Here is a 25,060-nt window from a genome sequence, read left to right on the forward strand (position 1 = left end):
GAGCAGCCCCTGCACCCCCTCGTAAGGAGGCAGTGTTATAGACACTGATGTTTCCTAGCATGCCATGCTATGGTCATTTTTTTTATTTTAGGAGTTTTACATAGCGCTAGCTAGACCCGAGGGTATCAGAGTGCTTCACAACATGTACAATTATGTGCAAATTAACGGTACAGATAATTGGTATAAAATGAGGGTTCTGACCGGGTAACGAATGCACACAGAAGGGAAGGGGCAAAGGGGAGGCAGGAGGGTGCAGGACAAACCAGACGAGCATCTGAGTGGATTCATTGTTCAGTCAGGACGGGAGTCCAAAAAGTTTTCTTGTTCCGGGTCGGTGTCATCGGTCTGCAAGTTAAGGGAAGGAGGCGAGCCGGCTAAAGTATTTTTTGGGCTGTTATCGGTTCACTCGAGATCGTTCGAGGAAGAGGACTTTGAGTAGGTTCTTGAATTTTGGAAACGAGGAGGTCATTCTGATGTGGGGGGGGGGGGGGGGGGGGGGGAGATCCAGATTTTAGGGGTGTTTCCAGCAAATAATTTGGCTGCGGTTTTTTGCTTAGGCGTTTTCAGCGGGATGTGTAGCAGAGGTTTGGAGCTCCTGAGGTTTCTGGACTGGCCGGCCCTTTTGAGTTTGGCGGCCAAGTATTGGGTTTTGCCTCTGTGCAGGGCTCTGTGTGTGAGGCAGGCTGGTCTGAATCTGGCTCGCAGCTCAATTGGGAGCCATTTAAGTTCTGTGAGAGCGGGAGTGATGTGATAGAATTTCCTGGTTCCAGTGACCATCCTAACAGCTGTGTTAAAGGCTGTCTTCAGGGGGGCGAGGTGTGATTTTGCTGGCCTGGTCCGGGCTGCAATCCCATAGTCAATTCTGGAGAGTACCAGTGTTTGGGTGGCTTGTTGGAGGTCCTTGGATGGGAGGAAGGGTTTTATTTTGTACAGTAGTTTCAGGTTGAGAAAGGCACTTTTGGCAGATCTTGAAATATGTTTTTTCATGTCCAGTTTCGGGTCTAGGGTGATCCCTAGAGATTTTACCAAATCTGCCAGGGCGAGGTTACCGTTGAGGGCGTCAATGGCTTTGAGCCATTCTTCAATTTGGGGGTTGTCGTTTTTGTTGGAGATGAGGAGTATTTCCGTTTTCTCTTGGTTGAGTTTCAGGTGATTACTTGTGAGCCATAGTTGCACCTCCTTGAGCGTGGCGTTAAGTCTCTGGATGTTTTCAATGGAGGTGGTTTCCAGATAAAGCTGCGTGTTGTCAACATACAAGTGAAAAGGGATGAGGATTTCCTGAGTAGCGTGGTAAGGGGTTCCATGTAAATTTTGAAAAGCTGAGGGGAGAGCAATGATCCTTCAGGGACACCCCTGATGACGGGTTGGAGGTCGGACTCAAAGTTTTTAATTTTTATTCTTCGTGAGCGGTTGTGGAAAAAGGAAGAGAACCAGTGGAGGACCGTTTCTTGAAGGCCAGTCCTTTCTTGTAGCACCTTGATGAGCAATTTGTGGTCAACTGTATAAAATGCGGCCAATAAGTCTAGAAGGATGAGAAGACAGTAATGATCTGAGTCCAATGATTTGAATAAGTCGTCTATGACATTGAGGATTGCGGATTCGGTACTGCAACCTTTTCTGAAGCCTGATTGATGGGGATCTAGGAGATTTACGTTATCCAGGTGTTGGGTCAGCTGAGGGTGTACACATCTTTCCAGGATTTTGGATAGGAGAGGAAGGTTCGATACAGGTCTGAAGTTATTCAGATCCTTGGTGTCTAGCCTTGTCATTTTCAGCACAGGCGTATCTGGGCCTATTTTGAGGCAGTCTGGAATGCTTCCGGAGTTTAGAGAACTGTTAATGATCTTGCACCATAGTGGGGCTATGACAAGTTTCAGGTCTTTGGCCAGGTGCGGGGGTAGCTGATTGAGGGCGTGTGATGAGGGTTTAGCATTGGAGATTAATTTGACTGTCTCTCCTTCCTGGATGGGAATGAAGGAGGACCAATGTTTTGGGGGAATCATGGAGTCGCTATCATGATTTTTCGATGCTATGTTCTTGATGGAGGGGGCGAGCTTTAAGCCAAGCGAGAGATCTATCTTGGCAATTTTTTCGTTGAAAAAGTTGGCGAAGTTGTCGCATCGTTCTTTGGATGCCTGTGTTGAGGATGTCAACGGCTTTGAGGTTTGGTTCCTGATGATATTGAAAAGCTCTTTGGGCTGTTTTTTTGCGGTGTCTAGAGCAGAGCAGAAGAAAGCTGTCTTTTTTTTTTTTTTTTTTTTTTAAATATATTTATTAAGTTTTTCCAGAACATTTTTCCACATATTCCAGCATATGTTTACAGCACATTCCAGTTTCACAGGTGATTATATACATTACAGTACAGTATGGCGTAAAGAATTCATCAAACAGACATACGTGTGGTACATGCTACCCATTTTAACACAACAACCAAAAATAACTATAAAGAAAGAGACATGCAGCTGCAGTGGTTTTATAACGATCTTTCTTACGCTATTCCGGGTTTATCCTACTGTTTTTCCACCTCATAATGGGTTGCCATATTCTTTTACCTAGTACCTTAGCCCTCCTACCTTTCCTCTCATATATTGCCTTTTCTAGATTGTATATAGAGAGAAGGCTTGCAATCCATTCTTGAAATGGGGGAGGAGCCTTGTTCAGCCAATTTCTTGCTATGCAAATGCTGTACACTGCGATTGAAACAAAAATAAACTCTACTGGCAAAGCTTCTGCCGTGTCTGCCATCCCCAAAATAATTAATTCGTCTATAAGTTTAATCTTGATCCTAAGTGATTTATCAAAAAATTCTTCAATGGCAATTTTCAAAGTAAACAATTGTGGGCACTGCGAAAACATATGTACAATATCTGCCACGTTTGAGTTGCAGCGGGGGCATGTTATTCCCGCCGTACCGCCCCACTGGGCGATTCTGGCCGGGGTATGGTAAAGTGAGAACACTGTCTTAAAATGCTGTGATTGGAGGGTTGCAGAGCATAGCACTGTTCTGCCCAAATCCAAGGATAACTGAAAGGTTTCTAACCCTGACCCCAGTTTTTCTAGCCATTTTTGTGAATATTTCGCCCTCTCATCTACTTTGTTGTCTTTCAGTTCCGCATATAGTTGTCTTATCGTGCATTTATCGGTAATTTCTATATATTCCATAATTTTACATTGCCCCATCCCTGCCGGGCTGCCTTGTTTTTGTGCTAGGAAACTCCTGATTTGAAGATATTTATAGAAACTATTGCACTCTAGCCCAAATTTCATTTTTAGCGACTCAAACTGTAACATGTTGCCCTGACTATCCAGCAAATTCCCTATTTTCACTATACCCTTATTATACCAATCTCTCATAGTGACATCCTTAAAAATCTCCCTTGGTAGTGAACAATTTGTGTACAGCCTCGTATAATTGTTAAATCTCCCCAGACCAAATTTTTTTGCCACTACTTTCCATACCCTATATGCTGCCTTTAAGGTCTTAAATCTTGTATGTTTAAAATAGGTAAATTCAGTTGTATTTAAAAACCCATTCTCAGCCTCCTCACCCAATAGTGTAGCATAGACATTAGGTAATCCTATCTCAGTTTCCATTATATGGTCTGTACCTCCCCCACCTATTAACCCCCTACTATATTGCAATACAGCAGCCCAATAATAGAGCCTAAAATCCGGTGCCCCCCAGCCCCCTTTTTCTCTATCTACTGTTAGGTGTCTGTAGGCTCTCCTTGTCTTCCCTTTGACCCAAATAAATTTGTTCAAAATCGCTTCCAGTTTGTTAAACCATATGTTGTCAAAAAATTAAGGGATAGATCTAAATAAATACAAAACTTTTGGGAATGTTACCATTTTAATTACATTAATTCGACCCATCAAGGTCAGGTGTAGATTATTCATTCTTTCTGTATTTGTTTTTATTTTTGCCAGTAGGGGGCTCATATTAATTTCAACTAGCCTATCTAGATCAGCTGTGATCTTCACCCCTAAGTATATAACTTCAGGTGCTACTCTTATGTCCTGAAAGTTCACCCAATTGTTTTGTATTATTTGTGTTTTTCCTTTATTCAGTGAGTAGCCTGCAATTGCACCAAAGAGTACAGCCTCATGTTCTATTTCTGAAATGGCCGACCCTGGTTCTGGGGTGACCACCGCCACATCATCCGCGTATGCAAGTGTCTTATACTCATGTGCATATAATCTAATCGGGAGAATATTTGGATTCCCTTCTAATCTTCGCAAAAGAGGGTCAAGATATAAGGCAAATAGCAGTGGTGAAGCCGGGCAGCCCTGTCTTGTACCGCGTTTTATACGTATTCCCTCAGTATACCCTCTGTTTATCTTCACCTTAGCTATGGGTTTTAGGTATAATGCCTTTATAGCCTTTATATAGCCTGTGCCTATCCCAAACCACTCCAAAATCTTCCACAGGTAGCCCCAGGAGACCCTGTCAAAAGCCTTCTCTGCATCCAAGAAGATGGCCGAGGCAGGGTCTCCTGCAGCACCTGCAGCCTCCAATATGGTAACCATCCTCCTTGTATGCTGAGTGGTCCCCTTACCAGGTATAAATCCATGCTGTGTTGTATATACCAGCCCCTCAATTACCCTACTTAATCTTTGTGAGAGAGCTTTGGAATAGATTTTTGCATCTGCATTCATGAGCGTAATAGGCCTGTATGAGCCGGGATCCAAATGCGGTTTATTCTTCTTCAAGATCACAATAATATTTGCTCCGGCCCATGATTGTGGTATATTTTCCCCCCTCTGTGCATAAAAAGATTTCCAGCATATCAATCCCCAAAGTGTCCCAAAAAGTCCTATAAAATTCCGCCGGAATTTGGTCAGGCCCCGCGGCCTTCCCCGAGGGGAGTTTCATTACTGCATTGTGTACTTCTCCCAATGTTAGTGGTAGTTCCAGTGCCTCTTTATCCTCCTCATTCAATTCCTTATGAGGAATGTCTGCTAAGTAGTCCTCTATCTCATCTTCCCCAGCTCTCAAGTCTTGATCATATAACTCTGAGTAGAACTCCCTAAACACCTCCCTCACATCTTCTACCTTCGTCACAACATTCCCCCCTTTATTCTTAATTTCTTTAATTTCTCCTGCTGCCAAGTCTTGTCTAATGCGGACTGCTAGCATATGACCTACCCGCTCATTAAATTCATAGCATTTTTCCTTTTTTGTTAAATAATTGCTCGCCGCTTTATTTGCCAATTTTTCACTGGTCTCTGCCCTTTTCAACTCTATCTCTAATAGGATCTCCTCGAGGGGTTCTTGGTTTATGACTGACTGTATAAGCTGTTGTTCTAGCTTCATTAGATCCTTTAGCCTGTTGGTTAATTCCAGTTTTTCTTTCTTGCTCCTATGTAAGGTATAAGCCAATGTTTCCCCCCTTATCCCTGCCTTGAATGTATCCCAGACCACTCCTGTAGATGCCGTCCCTCTATTTACCTCCCAGAATTGTCTAATCCATGCCTTCATTCTATTGACATAGTCATCTTCTTTAAGTAGCCCTCTTTCAAATGTCCAATTATATTCTTTGTAAATAGAATTACAGTTCTGAGGAATAGTCAGTACCAGTGGATTGTGGTCTGAAAACACCCGCGGTAACTTTTCTATTTTCAAGTCTGGTACTAAAGGGCTAGAGACTAAGAAGTAATCCAGTCTGGCTATAGCTTTGTGGGGAGCAGAGTAAAAGGTACTGCCTGTTCCCATGGGATTATGTGCTGACCAAGCATCTACCAGCGCGTTGTTAGCCATTAAATTAGAAATAGCCCTTCGTGTTTTCCTCTTGCGGTCTCCCTTCATCCTCCCTCCCAACATACCCAACCCTGATAACCCATTGATATTAAGGTCCCCACATAGGATTACTGGTTCTGACCATAGTGCCAACTCGACATCTAGAAACTCAAATAGATCAGGTTCATCTTCATTAGAGCCGTATACAGAAACAATTGTGTATCGACTTCCAGCAATTTCCCCTTCCACCACCACCCATCTCCCTTCATCGTCTTCCCTCTTTCTCTTTACTGTCATAAATCCTTTTTTTGCAAATATGGCCACTCCTTTCGTTTTTACATCTTGCTGCGTATGTGCTAAGACTTCATACCCTAACTGATCCATAAGGTATTTATCTTTCCCTCTCACATGTGTCTCCTGAAGGCATATAATATCCAGTTTTAATAGTCTACACATAGCCGCAACTTTCTGCCTTTTCCCACCGTCATTCAGACCACAAATATTTATGGTAGCAAGTCTTATCGCCATCTGCCCTTTGAAAATGAGCCCGCAATCATTTTCCTCAAAATATTTACTGTCACCTGATTATTCCTAGACACCTTCATAACTTGTGCTGTGCATTCACTTAATTCTTCACCGTCCCCGTCTCCTTTCCGCCCCCACCCCTCCCCCAACCCCCCCTTGTCCCCCCCCCCTTGCTAACCCCCCCCCTGTTACAGGCAAATAGGTCAATCTTGACCTATGTGTGGCTGCTCACTGCTGTAGTGTCGCCTCCTTCTCCCGCCCACCCATCCTACCCGTGTATTACCATACTCAATACTTCCTTAGCTTTTCAATATAGATCTTATGCTGGTACAGAATCCTTACTCCTTTTTGCCTTTTTGCATCTCTGTAATTTCTGTGAGATATTCACCTGCCTTTATCTCCGAGAAAAACATTCTGATGCGTCCCCCTGTAATAACTTTCAACTTTGATGGATACATCAAATAGGCTTCAGAGCCCTGGCGTTGGAACGGAGTAATTAGCTGCCTGAGTTTCCATCTCCTTTCCACAGTCGTGTGGCAGAAATCTGGCCTAGTAAAGAATGTAATCCCTTCAACTGACCTTTTTTTATCTGGTCTAGCAGTCTCCATAACTTCCTGCCTAGCCAGGAAATTTCCAAAGAAAACTAACATCGCCCTAGGTAAGACATTCTGATTAGCGCCTCTTGTTTTCTTCTGCGTCAGTGGGAATCTGTGCGCTCTCTGAATTTCATGCTCCCACTGCCACTGCGCCTCTGGGTATGCACCTTTCAGCAATTTAATCATAAAGCCCCTTGGGTCCTTCCCTTCCACTCCTTCCTCTAGGCCCAAAAATCGTAGGTTGTTCCGCCGCTGGCGATTCTCGAAATCCTCCAGCTTCCACTGTAAGTCCTCGATCACCTTTCCTTGTTCCATTTTAGAGGTCTGCCAGTCTGTAACCTCGTCCTCCAGTCTCCCAGTTCTCTCTTCGACCTGTTCCACCCTACCTTCCACCTCTTCATATTTTCTGTTCATTTTCCTAATGCTTGCTTGTATTTTTTTAGTGTCTTGTCTAGCTCTCCTGCTCTCTATGCGAGCCTCCAAATGCATTTGTTTCAACATGGTGAACATCCCTTCCAGAGTTGCTTGAGGTGGGTTATCAGTTGAACCTTGAGAAGCATTTAACGGGTAATTCTCAGGTGCATCACCTAAATCATGTTCCTGATACATTTTAGAGGTACTACCATAGTCCCATAGCAATCTCCTATTTGTGCTTGATGCTGCTCTGTCTATATCTCTGTCTCGCCTTATCATAGTTCTTCTTTTTTTCCTCTGCGTTTCCTTACTTCTATGTTCACTAGAGTGGGACCCTTCTGACTCCGTCCCTGATGAGAGATCTGTGGTAGTGCCCCCCTCCTCCTCTGAACCCAATAGAGAGGAATCTGAGCCCTCAGTCACAGAGTAGAATTTTTCCACCTCGGGGGAACGTACTCTCCTTCCTTTAGCCCCCTTTGCTGTGCGGCTCTCTAGGCTTTTCATGCTCCCCCAGTTGGGTTGCACTATGATATTCCTTTCATCAGGCGTGGGCACTAGGTTTACCTCCAACAAAGCTTCAAGCATTTGGGCGTTGTTAACGTTTACCAGCTCTTCTATCTCCTTCATCTGCCCATTACTTAGCTTACCAGCTCTGCTCAGGGTCGCGGTCTCTGCGTCCGCGTCTAGATTCTCACCAGTCTTCTCGGCAATCTCCTCTCTCTGTGCCGCTCCCGCGTGAGGCGTGCACGCCTGAGGCCCCAGTTGCTTAGCAACCGCCGTGCCTGCGTCCTCGCGGTCGGCGAGAACAGCTTCCGTGTTTGCCTCCGTGTTTGAAATCGGAGTGCCTTCTGAGACCAAGATCGCCGGCTGGATTCTACCCGCAAAAGCCTCCGTGACGGTGGATTGCCGTAGATCTTTACCAGAGGCAGGTACAGTGATCGTGTGCTTCGGCGCTCCGCTGTCCGACTGTAGGCACCTCTGTTGTTGCATCTGTCCTTTGCTCCCCGAGGCTCCCGCTTGTGCCATTGCCTTGGGTTCTGCCTTTTCTTTCTCTTTTTCTTTCGTAGCTTTATCTGGCTTCTCCCCTTTTTTAGGCTGAGTCTTTTGGGCAGCATTGCTCGCTGCGGTCGTTGCTCGTTTGCTCACTACTGTGGTTTTCGGGATTGCTCCTGTGCGTTGTGACATCATAAGAATTGTAGTGATGCCTTGAATGATCACTTTAAAATGTTCTCCGTAATAAAGTCTCAAAGTTGTAAGCGCCTTCTGTAGCACCCCTGTACCTCCTTTAGTGCTAAAAATTCTTTGAAAGATCAGCATATTTTACACGGACTTCCACGAACTTCCAGCATCATTTTCCATGGGTCCAGGAGAAGGAGTCAGTGCGACTGCACTCTACAGCAGCCTAGCGGCCATCTTGCCTCACCCCCGCTGTCTTTTTGTTTTTAATGTGCTTTTTGAAGGACCTGCGGGCTTCTAGAAGTTGATCGCGATGGAGGATGGAGGGATTGTTCCTCCAGATTCTTTCTACAGCTCATAGCAGTCTTCTTTCTTCATTGATATCGATAGTGAACCATGATCTGGAGGGAATGACCCTGGATTTTTTGTTACTCTACTTACGCCCTATGTGCCGTCGAGATCTTTAAGATCGGAGGGTCTTCATCTGGCTGTCTGTCCACGCTTCAGGTTGAGCAGGATGGGTGGCCGTTCTTTTAGGGTTCTAGCGGCTGGCCTATGGAACTCGCTACCAGTTCACATTCGAGCTCTTGAGGATATGTTCGCCTTCAGGCAGGCCATTAAAACTTTCCTCTTTCCAGTTTCTGGCTAATCTTTTTAGTGTGTTATGTTATGGCATCTGTCAAAGCGCCAGGACGCCCCTTTGCTGGGGCAGCTGTGCGCTCTAGAAATTTTAATAACATAACATAACATAACAAGGGGGCAAGGTGGTCCAGGGTGAGCGTCAAATTGGAGTGGTAAAGAGAGGGGAGTTCAGTGGTTGAGAGGTGATCAGTGGTGTTAGGGAGGAGCAAGCTGATTTTTTCTTCTAGGTCAGCTCGAGGGATCTGGGATGTGTTTCTCACCCATTTGGGAGGGCCTTGCTTGGGGTGTTGAGTTTGGCCCACTTGGTTGATATGGAAAATAACTATGTGGTGAGCAGACCAGTCTATGGGGAGGATGTGATCAATGGAGATTGCATTGCTTTTGGCGATAATTGCGTAAAAGATTGCTCCTCTTTGATGAGTTTCTTCTAGGCAGTGTTGGGTCAGATTGTTTTCTAGTAGCAGGGTTTGAATGAGCAGGTTTTGTGTTTCGTTCCTTCTTAGATTGAGGTCACCCAGAATTATGTTGTCAGAGTTACCTAGTGCGCAGTGGGCAATTAAGTTGGAGAGGTGGTTGCCTGGGGGGTGATACAGAAGATGGACAAGTGTAGGCCTTGTATCATGCGTTTTAATGTTGACTGAGAGACATTCAAAGGAACTGTAAAAACAGGAGGTAGTTTCCGTGATGGAGATGTTGATCTTGTGGATGATTGCTATGCCCCCACACCCCTTTTCCCTTGCCTGTCTTTGTTGATCATTGTGAATCCAGTAGGCACCAGCATGTCCATGCTGGGGTAGGAGAGATTGTTGAGCCAGGTTTCCGTGATGAAGGCAACGTCTATATAATGGGAGAGGAAGGCTTCTGCTAGTTTGGTTGCGTGTTTAGAGGCAGATCTGCAGTTAAGGAGCATGCAGTTGATGGGGGTGTGTGGGCAGGCTCTTTGTTCCTGTTCTCAGTGGATTGTGCTCTAGGTAGGCAGACTAGGTGGGCTGGGGGTCTAGGGTTTCTCAAGGGGGGGTGCTCTTTTCTAAATCCCGTAATTACTTGGATCAAGGATTTGGGGGGAGGAATTCGCAAGGGGGTCGTAGGATGAGGCTAGGTGTGCCACTTCCTGAGAGGAAAGTGAGGTTGTTGCTCTTCTGGGTTTTTCGTAGCACTTATCATTCCCCTGTCCCTGGGGGGATGAGGCTCGCTGGCTGGTGGTATCTTGTCACGATTGGGTAGGGTGGGAATAAGTTGCGAGGTGGGGGTCTGGATGGGCTTTTGAGTCCTGTCTAGGTTTGATAGGGTTTCGTTCAGGCCTCGGATCAGAATTTCAAGCTGCGTTATCAGGAGGGAGAGGTGTTGCGTCATGGTATCCAAGGCGGGAGGGAGAGTATCTGTGGCGGCATTGACCTTGGGAGTGGGGGGAGTGTCCAACGGGGGACGGAGGGTGTCTGGGGCAGGGTTGCCCTTGGGGGATGGGGGTGGGTCCCTGTTGTGACGGTTGTTGAAGGAGGGGAGGGAGTCCCAGTCCTGATGGTTATTGGAGACGGAGCTGTCTGGTTTGATTGTGGGAGGGCTCATGGGCCGGAAGAGTGTCGGCTGCAGTCGGGTGTTGGCTCACATGTGGCGAGGGAGCGGCGAGGGCTTGTGAGGAGGCTGCACTTGAGGGAAGTATTCGGTTCTGGATTTCAGGAAGGGAAGGGGGGGGGAGGTGAGGGTGGGTCGACTTCCTGAGGGAGTGTGAACGTTATTCGGTGGTGATGAATTGCGGTAGGTGCCGCGGGATGGTGGAGAGGGGGGTCCCGATGAGGATGAGAGGGGGGTCCCGATGAGGATGAGAGGGGGGTCCCGATGAGGATGAGAGGGGGGTCCCGTGCCTCCCCTGTCGAGAAAGGCTCACTGGGGGAGGGATGGTGTCGCTCCGGTGCGCGTGGAGATCACGGGGGGCTTTTTTAAGGAGAGGAAGAGGGAGTCGAAGACCTCAAGGTTAACGCTCTTGGCCTGTACCAGGATTGTGCCATTCGCATAGATGGTTATAGAGGTGTTTTCGCTCGTCGTCAGGTGGTTCGGGAGAGAGGTCGTCAGTTTGCGGCTATGGGATGTAATGGTAGTTTTGGTGATGGTGAGATGTGTGTTAAGAATGCTGGTCCAATTATCGGGTCTATCAGTGTGGAAGATAAAGTCCATTTTTATTTGCCCTCTAGAGGAGCAGTGGTAAGTGTCTACGAAGAGTGTCTCGGCGTGTTGTCTGCTCCGTCTGTGTTTGAAGTGTTTCTTCGCTTTACTAGAGAGGTTTCATACATTAAAATCTTCCTGCAGATTCTACTCACAGATGGCAAAATTTACTAGCGCACCAAACAAACCACAGACGTTTGCATAATGGCACCCCCGGCTCGCAGCACAGAGCGCTTTCCTAATCTGGGCACTCATATAAGCGGGCCGGGGTTGCCATTACTCGAACGTCTGTGGTTTGTTTGGTGCACAAGTACATTTTGCCATCTGTGAGTAGGATCTGCAGGAAGATTTTAATGTATGAAATCTTTAATGCTCGCAGCCACTGTGGAGGGCTGAGATGCAGCAGCTGTGCCGCTTCCATTGCATCTGAAGGGTGTACAGAAGTGAAGGACACTTTTTGCACATCCTTTCTCTTGGTCCCTTTGCGAAGCCATCATCCTGGTGTCCTTTTTGCCAGCTCATAGATGATTCTGGAAAATTCAAAAGTAGTCTTTTCCTTATTGTATATCAGATTCACGGCTTGATTAAAGCATGTTCGTTGAAAAGAAAAAAAAACAGTTTTGTTGTTGCAGCCACAAGAGACACGAATGCTTTGAATTAAAGCTCACCCTGCAGTTTCCTTCATTTCATTGCCGGGTGCAGAAAAGTAGAAGCGGAGATTGCCAAGCTTTCAGTGCGGGACACTTTCTGTGAAATCTCTATACCTTCTCTTCTCAGCAGATCTCCCAACAGAGACGTAACCAAGCATTTGCAATGCAATAGGTCTCCCAATTACATGAGTTTGAGCTATTGGTATTTTAAATGACAATGCCTTTTATTTATGTGTTGTTTTTAAAACAGATAAATAAAAGGCATTGTCATGTATAATGCCAATAGCTTAAACTCTTGCAAATATGAGACCTACTGCCTTGCAAATGCTCGTTTAACATAGCGATTGGTGTTAACAAACTCCTCTCACTTTGCATCAAAGAAAGAAAAGTAAGGAATATGCTACTTACCAGTATGCATCTGTTCTTGGCATAGAGGGCTGCAGAGTGGTACATTTATGAATAGATCGCCATCTGGTGTTGGGCTCGGATGATTGCACTTTGTTTTTCTTCTGGAGAAGTCTTTGTCGTCATAGGTGACTCCTCCTCTCGGTGTTAGTGCGCATGGGCATCGGCTCCATCCTTAGATTGTTTTGCCATAGTAGGGTTAGATGGAGTAGTGTAGTATAGTACATAAAGATATGCCCATGTAAATGTATCTAAATAAGATAATGTTGGGACAGACACAGGTTTCCGGGGAGGCAGGGAGGGCATGTACCACTCTGCAGCCCTCTATGCCAAGAACAGATGCATACTGGTAAGTAGCATATTCCGTTCGAGGCATATGGGCTGCAGATGGTACATTTATGAATAGATTGTACAGCAGTTACCTCCCTAGCGGTGGTCACCAGTGTCTGTCGCAACTGTCTGAAATAGAGTTTTTAATACAGCTTGGCCCACTCTGGCTTGTTGTGCAGCCTGTACATCAACACAGTAGTGCTTTGTGAATGTATGTGGTGTAGACCAAGTTGCTGCTCTACATATGTCATCTAGGGGAATGTTCCCTAAGAATGCCATAGATGCTCCTAGTTTTCTTGTGGAATGAGCTCTAGGAGGAACAGTTAATGTTCTCTTTGCTTTAATGTAACATATTTGTATACATCTTACAATCCATCTTGCGATGCCTGCTTTAGAGATAGGATTGCCCTTATGTGTTGGGGAAAATGCTACAAATAGTTGTTTAGTTCTCCTGAAGTCTTGTGTTCTTTCTATGTAGTACAAAATGGCTCTTTTAACATCTAGTGTATGTAGAGCCCTTTCTGCCACCGTCTGTGGCTTTGGAAAGAAGACTGGTAATTCCACTGGCTGATTGATGTGGAATGCTGAAATTACCTTAGGCAAGAACTTTGGGTTTGTTCTAAGAACCACTTTATTCTGGTGTAACTGTAGGAATGGTTCTTGTATTGTTAATGCCTGTAATTCGCTTACTCTTCTGAGTGAGGTAATAGCTATAAGGAATGCCACCTTCCATGTAAGGAATTGTATTTCGCACCTATGCATAGGTTCGAAGGGTGGCCCCATTAGTCTGGTGAGTACTACGTTGAGGTTCCAGACTGGGGAAGGTGGTAATCTTGGTGGAATGACTCTTTTAAGACCTTCCATGAATGCTTTTATCGCTGGTACTCTGAACAGTGATGTGCGCTGCCTGTTTTGCAGGTATGCTGCTATAGCTGCTAGATGTACTCTGATAGATGTGTACGCTAGATTACATTGCTGTAAGTGTAATAAGTAGCAAATAATCTCCCTTGTTGATACGTCTAGAGGGTTGATATTGTTATTAGTACAGTGTATAGCAAACCTCTTCCACTTAGCTGCATAGCATGCTCTGGTGGTTGGACGTCTCGCTTGTTTAATTATTTCCATGCAATTTGGGGGGAGATCTAAGTACCCAAATTCTAGGATTTCAGGAGCCAGATCGCTAAGTTCAACTGAGTTGGATCTGGGTGCATTATTTCTCCATGGTTCTGTGTAAGGTGCATGGGTAGAATTCGTAGCTTTTGATGTGGCACTTGTGAGAGTTGCAAGAGCGTGGTGAACCACGGCTGTCTTGCCCACGTGGGTGCTACTAGTATCATGGTCATTGAATGTTGTTGCAGTTTCCTGACCACTAATGGGATTAGTGGGAGAGGGGGAAAAGCGTATGCAAATTTGTTGGACCAATTTATCCATAACGCATTGCCCTGCGACAGGTGATGTGGGTACCTGGACGCGAAGCTTTGGCATTTTGCGTTCTGATGAGTGGCAAATAGGTCTATCTCTGGTTGTCCCCATCTTTGGAAGAATGGCTGCAGTATTTGTTGGTGCAGTTCCCATTCGTGTATTTGTTCCGACTGTCTGCTTAAGATGTCTGCTATCTGGTTTTGAACTCCTGGTAGGTGTTCGGCTAACAGATAGATGTTTTGAGGAATGGCCCATCTCCAAATTTCCTGCGCTAGTCTGGATAATTGGAGGGAGTGCGTCCCCCCCTGTTTTTGAATATAATACATTGCTGTCATGTTGTCTGTTCTGATCAGGACTGCTTTGTGGATAACATGTATTTGAAAGGCTTTCAATGCTAGAAACACTGCCAGTAGTTCTAGGTAGTTGATGTGTAGTGTTCTTTCCTGCACACTCCACCTTCCTTGTACTGTGTACTTGTCCATATGTGCTCCCCATCCGGTGAGCGATGCGTCTGCTGTTATTGTCACCTGTGGAATTGGCTCTAGGAACGACCGCCCCTTGGTAATGTTTGTTCTGTTCCACCACTTCAGAGAGCGGTGTGTGCGGTCGTCTACCAACACCAGATCCGTAATCTGCCCTTGAGCCTGATTCCACTGTGTCGCTAAGCATTCTTGTAGCGGACGCATTTGTAGTTTTGCATATGGTATTAGCAGTATGCAGGATGACATCGTGCCTAATAGCTGCATGAACACTCTTGCTGTTAGTGAGTGTTGTGGCTGAAATCTCTGAATGATTGTAAGCATTGCTTGGACCTTGACTGGGTTGGGGTACACTTTGGCTTTTTCTGTGTCTATAGTAGCCCCCAGATATTGTTGAACCTTGTTTGGTTGTAGGTGTGACTTTGTGTAGTTCACCGTGAACCCTAGCTGGTGTAGTAGCTGAATTGTCTTTTGTGTGTGTTGCAGACACTCCTCTTGCGACCTGGCTTTTATTAGCCAGTCGTCCAAGTATGGGAAGACATGAATTTGTTGTCTTCTTAGGTGAGCTGCTACCACTGCCAGGCATTTTGTGAACACCCTTGGTGCCGTCGTGACACCAAATGGAAGGACTTTGAACTGATAATGTTGTCCTTCTACCACAAACCTGAGGTATTTCCTGTGGGCTTTGTGAATAGGGATATGAAAGTAAGCGTCTTTTAGATCCAGTGTAGAAAGAAAGTCCCCTTTCTTCAGTAAAGGAAGTACTTGTTGGAGCGTGACCATGTGGAAATGTTCCGAATTTATGTATGCGTTGAGAGGTCTTAGGTCCAGTATTGGCCTTAGAGACCCGTCCTTTTTGGGGATTAGGAAGTATAGGGAGTATACTCCTGTTCCCTGTTGGTGCTGTGGAACCTTCTCTATGGCATGCTTTTCTAGCAGTGATATTACTTCCTGTTTTAATAGTGTCAGGTGATCTTGTTTCATTGGACGCTGTTTGGGGGGGATGTTTGGTGGGGTAGCTGTGAGTTCTAGGCAATAACCATGTTGGATAATTTGTCTTACCCACTTGTCTGATGTGATGTTTTCCCAGACAGGTAGGAACTGTGATAGGCGTCCCCCTACCGGTGTTATATGGTCTGGGGGAAGCTCTATGAAGTCACTGTTTTGGGGTTGGAGAGTTGCGGTTGTTGTTGTTTCCGCGACCTCTACCCTTGTTGTTGTTACCCCTGTATCCACCTCTAGAATTACCTCTGGGTGATGTAGGTGTAAAAGAGGTTTGCTGTTGGTTTGTGCCTGTACTTTTGGATCCTCCTCTATAGGTGGATCTACGAAAGGAACCTCTTTGTGTCGGCTGTTGCAATGCTCCCATTGATTTAGCCGTTTCTGTATCCTTTTTCATCTTTTCTAGGGCCTCATCTGTCCCTGTGCCGAAAAGTGTTTTCCCATCAAAAGGTTGGTTCAGTAACGATGTTTGTACCTCTTGTTTGAACCCTGATACTCTGAGCCATGCATGTCTCCTTAACATGATGCTTGTGTTTGTCGACCTTGCCGCAGTTTCTGCCGCGTCTAGGGCGCACTTTATTGAAGTGTTAGTAATTAACTTCCCTTCTTGTATAAGTTGATCTGCTTTCTTTTGATGTTCTTTAGGGAGATGTTTGATGAGTGTTTCTAACTCATCATAATGCGCTCTGTCATATCTTGCAAGTAGTGCTTGCGTATTAGCTATGCGCCAACTGTTTGCCGCTTGAGATGCTACTCTCTTGCCAGAGGCATCTATTAGTTTGGACTCTTTGTCAGGAGGTGGAGCTTCTCCTGTAGATAAAGAGTTTGCTCTCTTGCGAGCGTTTGTGACCACTAGTGAGTCTAGAGTAATTTGTCCCTTAATGTATATTGGGTCTTTTGGAGCTGCCCTATATTTTTTATCAATTCTTGGGTTCAATACCCTAGCCCTCACTGGGTCTTTGAATATCTCTGATGTATGACTGAGAAGGCCCTTTAGCATTGGTAGTGTTCCTGATGTTCTTTGTGCAGTAGGTAGTGTTTCTAATAAGAAGTCCTGTACTAGAGGTTCTGTATGTAGGTCTACCTTATGAAATGTTGCTGCTCTAGTAATGAGTTGTGCAAACCCAGTATTGTCATCAGGAGGTGAAGGTTTTGAGGGATATGACTCAAGGTCGGTATCATTACCTGATCCCACATTATACTCCTCCCATGGGTCTGCCTCCTCTGGGATTGTGTCCTCATCATCCCCAGGGTGTCCCCCCTCCCCTGTGTCACTCTCTCCATCTGTTGTAGGTGTAGATGGACGTGTGGGAGGGATATCTGGCCTATTGTGAGGAAGAGGTGAAGATGGTGTGTGAGGTTTGGGAGAAGGGGGAGGAGTTGTATTCGTCCCCATTGTTCTCTTCTTTGGATGAGCCTTGTCGTCCAAATGTTCATGTTTCCTCTTTTTAGGTAGTTCTGTGGCTACCTTGCCAGTCTTTGGGTCAATAAACAAAGTCTTTTGTTTAGGATCCGTTCCGTGTTCCTGTGTCGGTACCGCAGTTTTCGGTTCCGAAAGGTGTTTTTTCTTTGAACTGTCCATTTGTATTTTCGGTGCCGAAGTTTTGTTTGGATCCGACTTCTTCGGTATCGAAGATGTCCCCGGTGTCGGGGGTGTTTTCGGCGCCGAAGCGTGCTTCGGTGTCGACATGGACTGCTTCGACTTCGAGCTTTCCTTGACCTGGTGCTTCGGTGTCGATGTGGTCGGTTTATCGGAACCGGAACCACTATGATGTGGGACCGAGTGTTTCGGTTTCTGTTTCGTTGCCGGGCTCGAAGGCGGGGCGTTGGAAACTTTTTTCGGTTGTCTGACCGGGCTCGAGGGCGGGGTCGACACCGTGCGGGGTCTGTTTTTCGGTAAAGCGACGTCGTCACTCACGGTTTGTTGGACGTCGATTTCCTCGACGTCGGACTCGTCCGCTTCTGACCCCGCCTCGTCGGCCTCTTCTTCTTCCTCTTCTGGGTGCTGGTCCTCGAACAGCTCCGGGATTGCTTGTGACTGCATTCTCGATACCTCGTGTCTTCGGGCACGACGGTTTCTAATCGTCGATTTTGACGAGAACGCTGCACAGGCCTCACAGTCCCTGGATTCGTGTTCAGGGGACAAGCAGAGGTTGCACACCTCGTGTAGGTCCTTGTGTGGGAACTTAGCACCACACGTTGGACATTTTTTGAATGGAGTCCTTTCCATGGACCCCGGGCTGGACTACGTCGAGTTTCTCGTAGTCGTCGTCCTTCGAACCGCGTCGGTATGGAGTGAAGTCGCGTTCGATAACGATACCGTCGATTTGGAAAGGAATACGCGCCGGTTATAACCTTCTTTGTTGAAGTCGGTCCGGAGCGCTTCGATCCTCATCCGAACCCGATGGCGGAAAAAAACAATCTAAGGATGGAGCCGATGCCCATGCGCACTAACACCGAGAGGAGGAGTCACCTATGACGACAAAGACTTCTCCAGAAGAAAAACAAAGTGCAATCATCCGAGCCCAACACCAGATGGCGATCTATTCATAAATGTACCATCTGCAGCCCATATGCCTCGAACAGTTAATTATGTGCCAATTGTGCTGGAGTACAGAGAGTGTGAAAGGAAAGGCTGGAGGGTGACATTTTTGTAACACACAACAACATGTAAATACCTGTAAATGAACTGTGCAAATTCAGCAGTCCACAAAGTAAAAATAAAACATTTTTTTTGTAATTCAGAAGTGTGATGCAAGCAAAGATTTTACCAGGATCAAAACAAGTCAAGACACTTTACTTGGTGATGCACAACTGATAATTCTTCACTGAAACCCGATTTCCACACATTATAATTTGTGTGCAATATAGTTTTATCAGTAAAGACTATATGGCTGCGCACATCTAGAGCCTAATTCAATTGAAAATGTGTTGTCTGATAATGACAGAGCGCTGCCACATGATGCTATAGTAGGATGAAAAAAAAAATCGCCCACCTCACGTCCATTAAAGCTAGGTGTGTCGCAAATGTTTGTCGCTCTAAAAAGTGGGTTGTGTGCCTGAAACGTTTGGGAATCACTGATCTAGACACAACAGGACAGACATAATACACTCATACATTTTATTTAGTACGAATACCTCTTGCTCTATGGAGAACAAATATGATAAAAACATGCTGAATCGGGACTAGAGGGCTTCAAAATATCAACTGAAAATTGTTTTTCACACTCCAGCAAAATAATATAAGACAGAAAGAAGAGAACGGGTACATTTATAAGCAGACATCTCCGGTAACTTTCCGAAAAAAACTTTCCGGTTGCAGTTAGGGAAAACTCTCCTTCAAGGAACACACTTATGGCTACGTTAGAACAAATAGAATGTCACGCAGATCAACCAAAATTTGGACAAGTTAAAGGAGGTTGTGCAGAATCTCACTCATAGAATAGGCTGAATAGATGAAGAGGCACAGTTAACTCAGTCTTCCATTAGACTGCCCAGTTTCATTAAGAAACAAGAGCAAAAAAGCCATCAATAATATCAAAACATATTGAAGAAGGGAACTGGAAACAAAGCGAGGCAACCAAAGTCTGGATTCTGGACAGAACAGATGAAGATCTAAGGCTATTCATGAAAAGTTGGTTACTGTAGATAGCATACTGACATGAAAGAGAATGTACAGATACAGATGTGCTTCAGATTACAAGAGAACTTTGGAGTGAGTCAACAAAGTAGGTCCTACAATAAGGGTGAAAATGAGGAAGAAGGCCAAAAGAGTTCTTACCATACAGCCTGACGTGGGAAACCAAAAAGACCCTGCCACCCTCTTTTTCATTTAAAAAAAGCGTACAACCAACAGATGGCAATAAATTCAAGTCCCATTACTCTATGCTTAATTTCACTTCTACTCCAGATTCTCCAAAAAGCAAAAGTACATACGATGACATGAGTTGATAAGCCACAAAATCTGCCTCATGCAGCCAGAACTTAATAAATAACAAATAGAGGCAAGGGCATCTTTGCTCCATGGTGCTTCCACAGGTTTGCCACCATTGCGTTCACAGGCAGAAAGAAATCAGATGGCCATAAATTCAGACCAACCAGGAACAGTATTAAGTGCATGAACTCTTTATTCATGATAAGGACATACGAGAGAATTTATCTTCTGCTACCTCCTTCAATTATTATATCCTTGAAAGTGAAGACTCAATATAAAAGTAGAATTTGCTCTTAACGGTCATCTAGATCTCAAGTCCATGAAAAAGTATCCAGGCAGCATCTGGAATATTAAATATTCCCAGTAGATTATAAACCATGTTCTTCATGAAAATGCATCTCAGGTTACCAACATTATTTTAATTATCCCTTACCACTGTTGGTCTACTATAAAATAGTCAAGGGAGTAAGTGTACCAGGCCATGTTAGTAATTTAAAATATTAAGAAAATCATAAACGAATTCTGGCTGTGTTAAGGATCTGCCAGATGACACCAACAATAAAGTGATGTAGTCTTCCAAAAATATGATGAGTGCCCAAACAATATTTTTCAGCTGCTACCAACAAAGTAAAAACACTGAAAAGTTACATCCAATAAAAGTTGTACTACATGATCACTGGCAGCAAAATAAATGCTCAGGGCTGGAAATAGCTATAAAAGAAAGTAGTCAAGTATCAGAGGCCTACTAAATAGTTAAATACAGTAAGTTCAAAAGGACATGAATAAACAGAGAAAAAGGGCTGCAGGTCCTATTCCAAACAAATGTATCATAATGTATGTTATGATCGGATGAGTTTTAGATGAACAGCATATAAGAATGTGAGAATGATTATATTACACTGAATTTGGTAAGCATTTTGAAGCATTCCAGGCCAATGAGCAATGATGGCTATTCGAAATCTACAAGGTAATGTATTTAATTAAAACAAAATTAATCTTGAACCCACGCACCCATCAGACCACCTACGTGATGCCATTTTCTAGCTGTGATTCACCTCTTAAATGAGTGTCAGCAGGCCACATACCTGCTCTGAACATTATAAGCCCAAGGAGCCAGAGTGAAATTGGAAAGCTTTTAGCCTGCAGGGTTCAACAGGCTGCATACCACAGTTCTTTCAAGCACATGCTTTTATTAGAGGAGGACCTACATTGACAAGGTTAAACCCCTTACTAATACCCTACCTAGCCTGCTATGCTCAGTCATATGCATGAATCCTGTAGGTATCTATTTAGTTGACAGGCCAGTAATAAAAGCAGTGGCTTACTACCTTGCTACCAAGCCTTACACTAAAGGCACAATAACCGAAAAGAAACTGAAGACAACACTACTCAGCTGAACTTAAAAAAAATAATACCCAGCTACCCTCCACATCTACAAGTAACCAGTGCAGCAAGCACAAACGTTGTACTATACAGCTCTACTTTTCCAGGTTATGAATCTGTTAAAGGAACTGTTCAGAATAACTGAGCTGAAGTTACCAATATTATTGCAAGGCTCCATTTAACTTTCTAAAGAAGTGTGATACTTAAAATCCAATTTTGTGCAGATAAAATTTAAAAGACTACGGGCCAGATGTACAAAGCTTTTTTTTAAATTTGTAAACGGACCGTTTCGCAGAATTGGGCCATTTGTGAACGCTAAAAGGAATTCTTTCAATGTTCAAATGTCCAATTTGCGATTCGGTAACCTATTACCTTATAACAAATTGCGTTTGCTATTCGGTATTAGGAAGGGGAGTGTTTAGGCAGTACCTTCCTAATACCAAATCACAATGGTATGTGTGAATATTTTGCGACTGAAATGCGGTTACAGAACATTCGCACTTAAGACTTACTTAAAATTGGTGGTAACCTATTCGCAAATGAGAAGGGGTCCCCTAGTGACCCATTCCCCTTTGTAAATGTTTGTAAAACCTGTTTTTTTAAGAGAAGGTAGTGGTCCCACTTTCCTTTTTGAAGCGCATCCTGTTTTCCTTTAAGGAAAATGGGTTATGCTTATAAAAAAAAAAAAAAAAAAAACATTGCTTTATTGAAAAGCAATCATAGACATACATGGAGGTCTACTGACCCCAGCAGGCCACCATACCTGTGATTTTTGTGATTCCTAATGGGTCACAAATCAAGACCTGCATCAGGAATATTAATGAGGTATGTCTAGTTGTGACCCACTGGAAATCGCAAAACGTGTCAAACACACAATAGTACATTGATGTTTGCGATTACCATATAGCGAATCGCTAACATTTCCTATTTGTCAATCGCAAACGATTAATATTGTACGTCTGGCCAAAAGACACTTTTTGCACAAAACTGTATACCTTGTCCAAAAACTGCTGAATTAACCCCTTGAACACTCATGACGAGCTCAGCTCGTCATGAGCCACGGTGCTCATGACGAGCTCAGCTCGTCATGACCGTTGGAACGCTCGCACGCTGGGCTAATTCCCCTGCTGTGCGAACATTCTACACAAACTGGTGTGGTCATGACGAGCTCAGCTCGTCATGTGCACACGACCACCGTGGCTCATGACGAGCTGAGCTCGTCATGAGCACCGGGGCGCTGTGCTCGCCCCACCTCCCCCCAGCACAGCGGGGGAGTGAGCCCCGCATGCAAGGGGTTAAGCCTAGAATCTTCACTATTGATAAGCTAAGTCAATTTTAAAAAGTCAGATTAAGTGAAGAACAAGTTACCTTCGGTAACGATATATCTGTAAGAAACATAGGTTAGTTATAGATTCCTTACCAGCTATTAATGGAAAAGCTGATTTCACTTTTACCATTCCTGGAGTAATTCTTGAACAAATGGATTTTTTTTCTGGCAGGCTTCCATCCTGGATAAAACATAGAGCTGGTCCTAATTTTAGTGTTGGTTCACCTACCGAGATTGGTGGATGACAATAGTGATGGTGCCCAAATCCTACTAGATCATTCTGTGACCTTTGGCACAATTGATCATGCCATGCTTCTAACCCGGCTCCAGGAAATGAATATAAAAGAACAAGCCTATTTTAAGTTTGGTAGCAATGTTTCTGGTGAATACTTTATCTAACTGCAGATTCCTCAATTAAAAAAAACCACTAGACACCAGTCTTGAGCCACAGAATTTTCCAGCAAGGGTGTGCCAGTAGATGGTGTTGCGCAGCCCATGATGGCCTGATACTGGCCCAGAATTGACAGAAAGGAGCTGCATATATAAGCGCCACCCCTGCATGCCGAAATCGGTATGTCTCTTCCACTTTACACGTCCTTAGACGCAGAGCACTAAACATTTTGTAGGTGACAGTGTACTCTGCTCTATATTGGCACATTTTTAGATGTTAAACAAAGGTCACACCAAAGAAAGGGGAGGTGGGAGGGCAGTGAGAAATATGTGGTTAGATAAGAGAATCAAAAAGAAAGAACACTCCCAAAGTTAGGTAATTTATTCTTCTGGGTGATACTTCTAACCACAGATTCTTCACCTTTAGAATAGATAACAAAGAGGGCTCAAGAACAAATGCTATGCAGAACTAACAGGGCAATGTGCCCTTTCCACCTGGCCAATCTGTGAAGGCAGTGGTGCTTCATGAACATATGGACCATAATGTTCAATGACTACGTTGCAACCTGGTAGATATCAAGGACAGGCACCTGTAGTGCAAACGTTATTGTTTTGCCTTGCTCCAGTTGGAATGGGCTCTCAGACTCTCAGGGGTATGTTTCTTGGCCAGTGCATAGCAGATCTTGATGTAGAGGACTGTTCACCATGACGGAATCCTCTCCTTGACAGAATCCTCTCCAAACAGAGCTGATTATCCAATCAATGGACCTTTGTACAGTGAATTAAAAACACCTAAAACTCCTTTGAGTTCAACCGATGGAGCCTCTCCTCAAAGCTCCTCCTTGAGGAGTGGCAGAGAACAAAGAATACTGACAGAGTGATCAGATCCCTAAAATGAAAAAGAGAAAAGCGTTTAGACAAAAAAGTAATCAAAGTCCTTAGCACAAATTTGTCTGGGATTAAGGTGGTGTAGAGTGGTTGCACTGACAGTACCTGCAGTTCACTCTTGCGAACAGCTGATATAGCAGCAATTAAGAAGACAGCTTTCAGAGTCAAGAGACACTACTAAACTGTCTTGAAAGAAGTTAATGTCCCACTATGTATTGAATCTTTAAATAACTGGAATCAAAACTAGAGATTTAACCATGGATGGCTGGTATGGCAAATGAAGAAATGCCAAAAGGCCAGATAAATAAATTACTTACCATTGCAAATGCTCTTTCTGGTGGATACTCTTACAAACCACAGATGATCCCTCACATTTAGACTATTCTCCGGGTGCCAGATTGGGTCTGGAAAATTTCACAGCAGTGCACCTGTGCGCCATTAGGTTCCATGTTGACTTTGTTCCACCCCAGTATAGATGAAGCAGTGTTGCCTAAGGTCAGTTTCTTAAAGGACTTTTTCCATGCCCTCAGACGCTAATTACGAAACAACTGTTGGTACCAATATTCAGACCTCTATACAGCTTTAGAGCCCTCTGTAACAGTCTATACCGGCCATTAAATGCCCGATCCAGCAATCCCTGCCCTGTGTCCTAAAGGGATCATCACAAAGGTCCTATGGGTAGTAGAAGTGGTCTGGTTCTGAGTCAGTGTTGAGTGAGTCAGGTGAAGAACAGTGTGGAGGAGTGGTGGTGAAGGAAAGGGCAGCGCAATGGCAACGATGGGAAAGTAGTAGGGCTGGTAGCTGAGGCACTGAAAACAATCTATTTCTGTACAATCGCGGCACCCGGGCTTTACTTTTAATGTTGTAAGTAAAGCGCGGGTGCCGCGATTATACCGAAAGTAAAGAAATATATGTTTTTTTCTATTTCTTTACCTTTGGTATAATTGCGGCACCCGCGCTTTACTTATAACATCAAAAGTAAAGCGCGGGTGCCACGCTTATACCAACAGTAAAGAAAACCAAGTGGCGAGCGCATCACGCCTGTGTCTGGGCATGATCATTTCTCCTCCCACGGCCTATTGGTGTCTATTACGCGCTTGGTGCACGTAAAAGACTCCAATAGGCCGTGGGAGGATCTATGCATGCGCCTCTGGCCAATTGCGTGCTGTCTTTTACAATAAGACGCACGCAAAGGCCAATAGGGGGAGCTGAGGAAACGCACACGCACGAGCGTGTGCGATTCCTAAGTCGGCTCACATTCCCCGTTTTTTCACCTCCAAAATGCCTCGCGCTGCGCGAGCACTGCTGCGCAGTACACCGCTAGACTCGAGGCCTAAAATGAAAAAATATCAGTCTGTCCTCTTCCAACTCTTTACCAATTAACTCCTTTGCTTTAGGCATTTGATGTGACTGATCACATATTTTTCTTTCCAAGCTGGGGCGATATTTGTTCCGTATAGTCCTGAAGAGCCCATCAATCATAAGGCCAAACGTGTTGACCTACACCCTCTAGGATTCACACCTAGCAGGAAGTAACAACAATGCCTTTTATAATGCGTGTATATTGTGATTGAATACACAAGATTCATTCTTAAAGTGC

At 44.6% G+C, this 25,060-nt stretch overlaps 1 protein-coding gene across 8 annotated transcripts in view; it reads right to left on the minus strand.

The window, feature by feature from the left end:
* Positions 1–25,060, minus strand: part of CABIN1 (calcineurin binding protein 1) — a 1,271,888-nt gene that overhangs the window by 676,072 nt on the left and 570,756 nt on the right. The window lies entirely within an intron of this gene.

This window comes from Lissotriton helveticus, chromosome 11, assembly GCF_964261635.1.
Source record: "Lissotriton helveticus chromosome 11, aLisHel1.1, whole genome shotgun sequence".
In the NCBI taxonomy this organism is placed as follows: domain Eukaryota; kingdom Metazoa; phylum Chordata; class Amphibia; order Caudata; family Salamandridae; genus Lissotriton; species Lissotriton helveticus.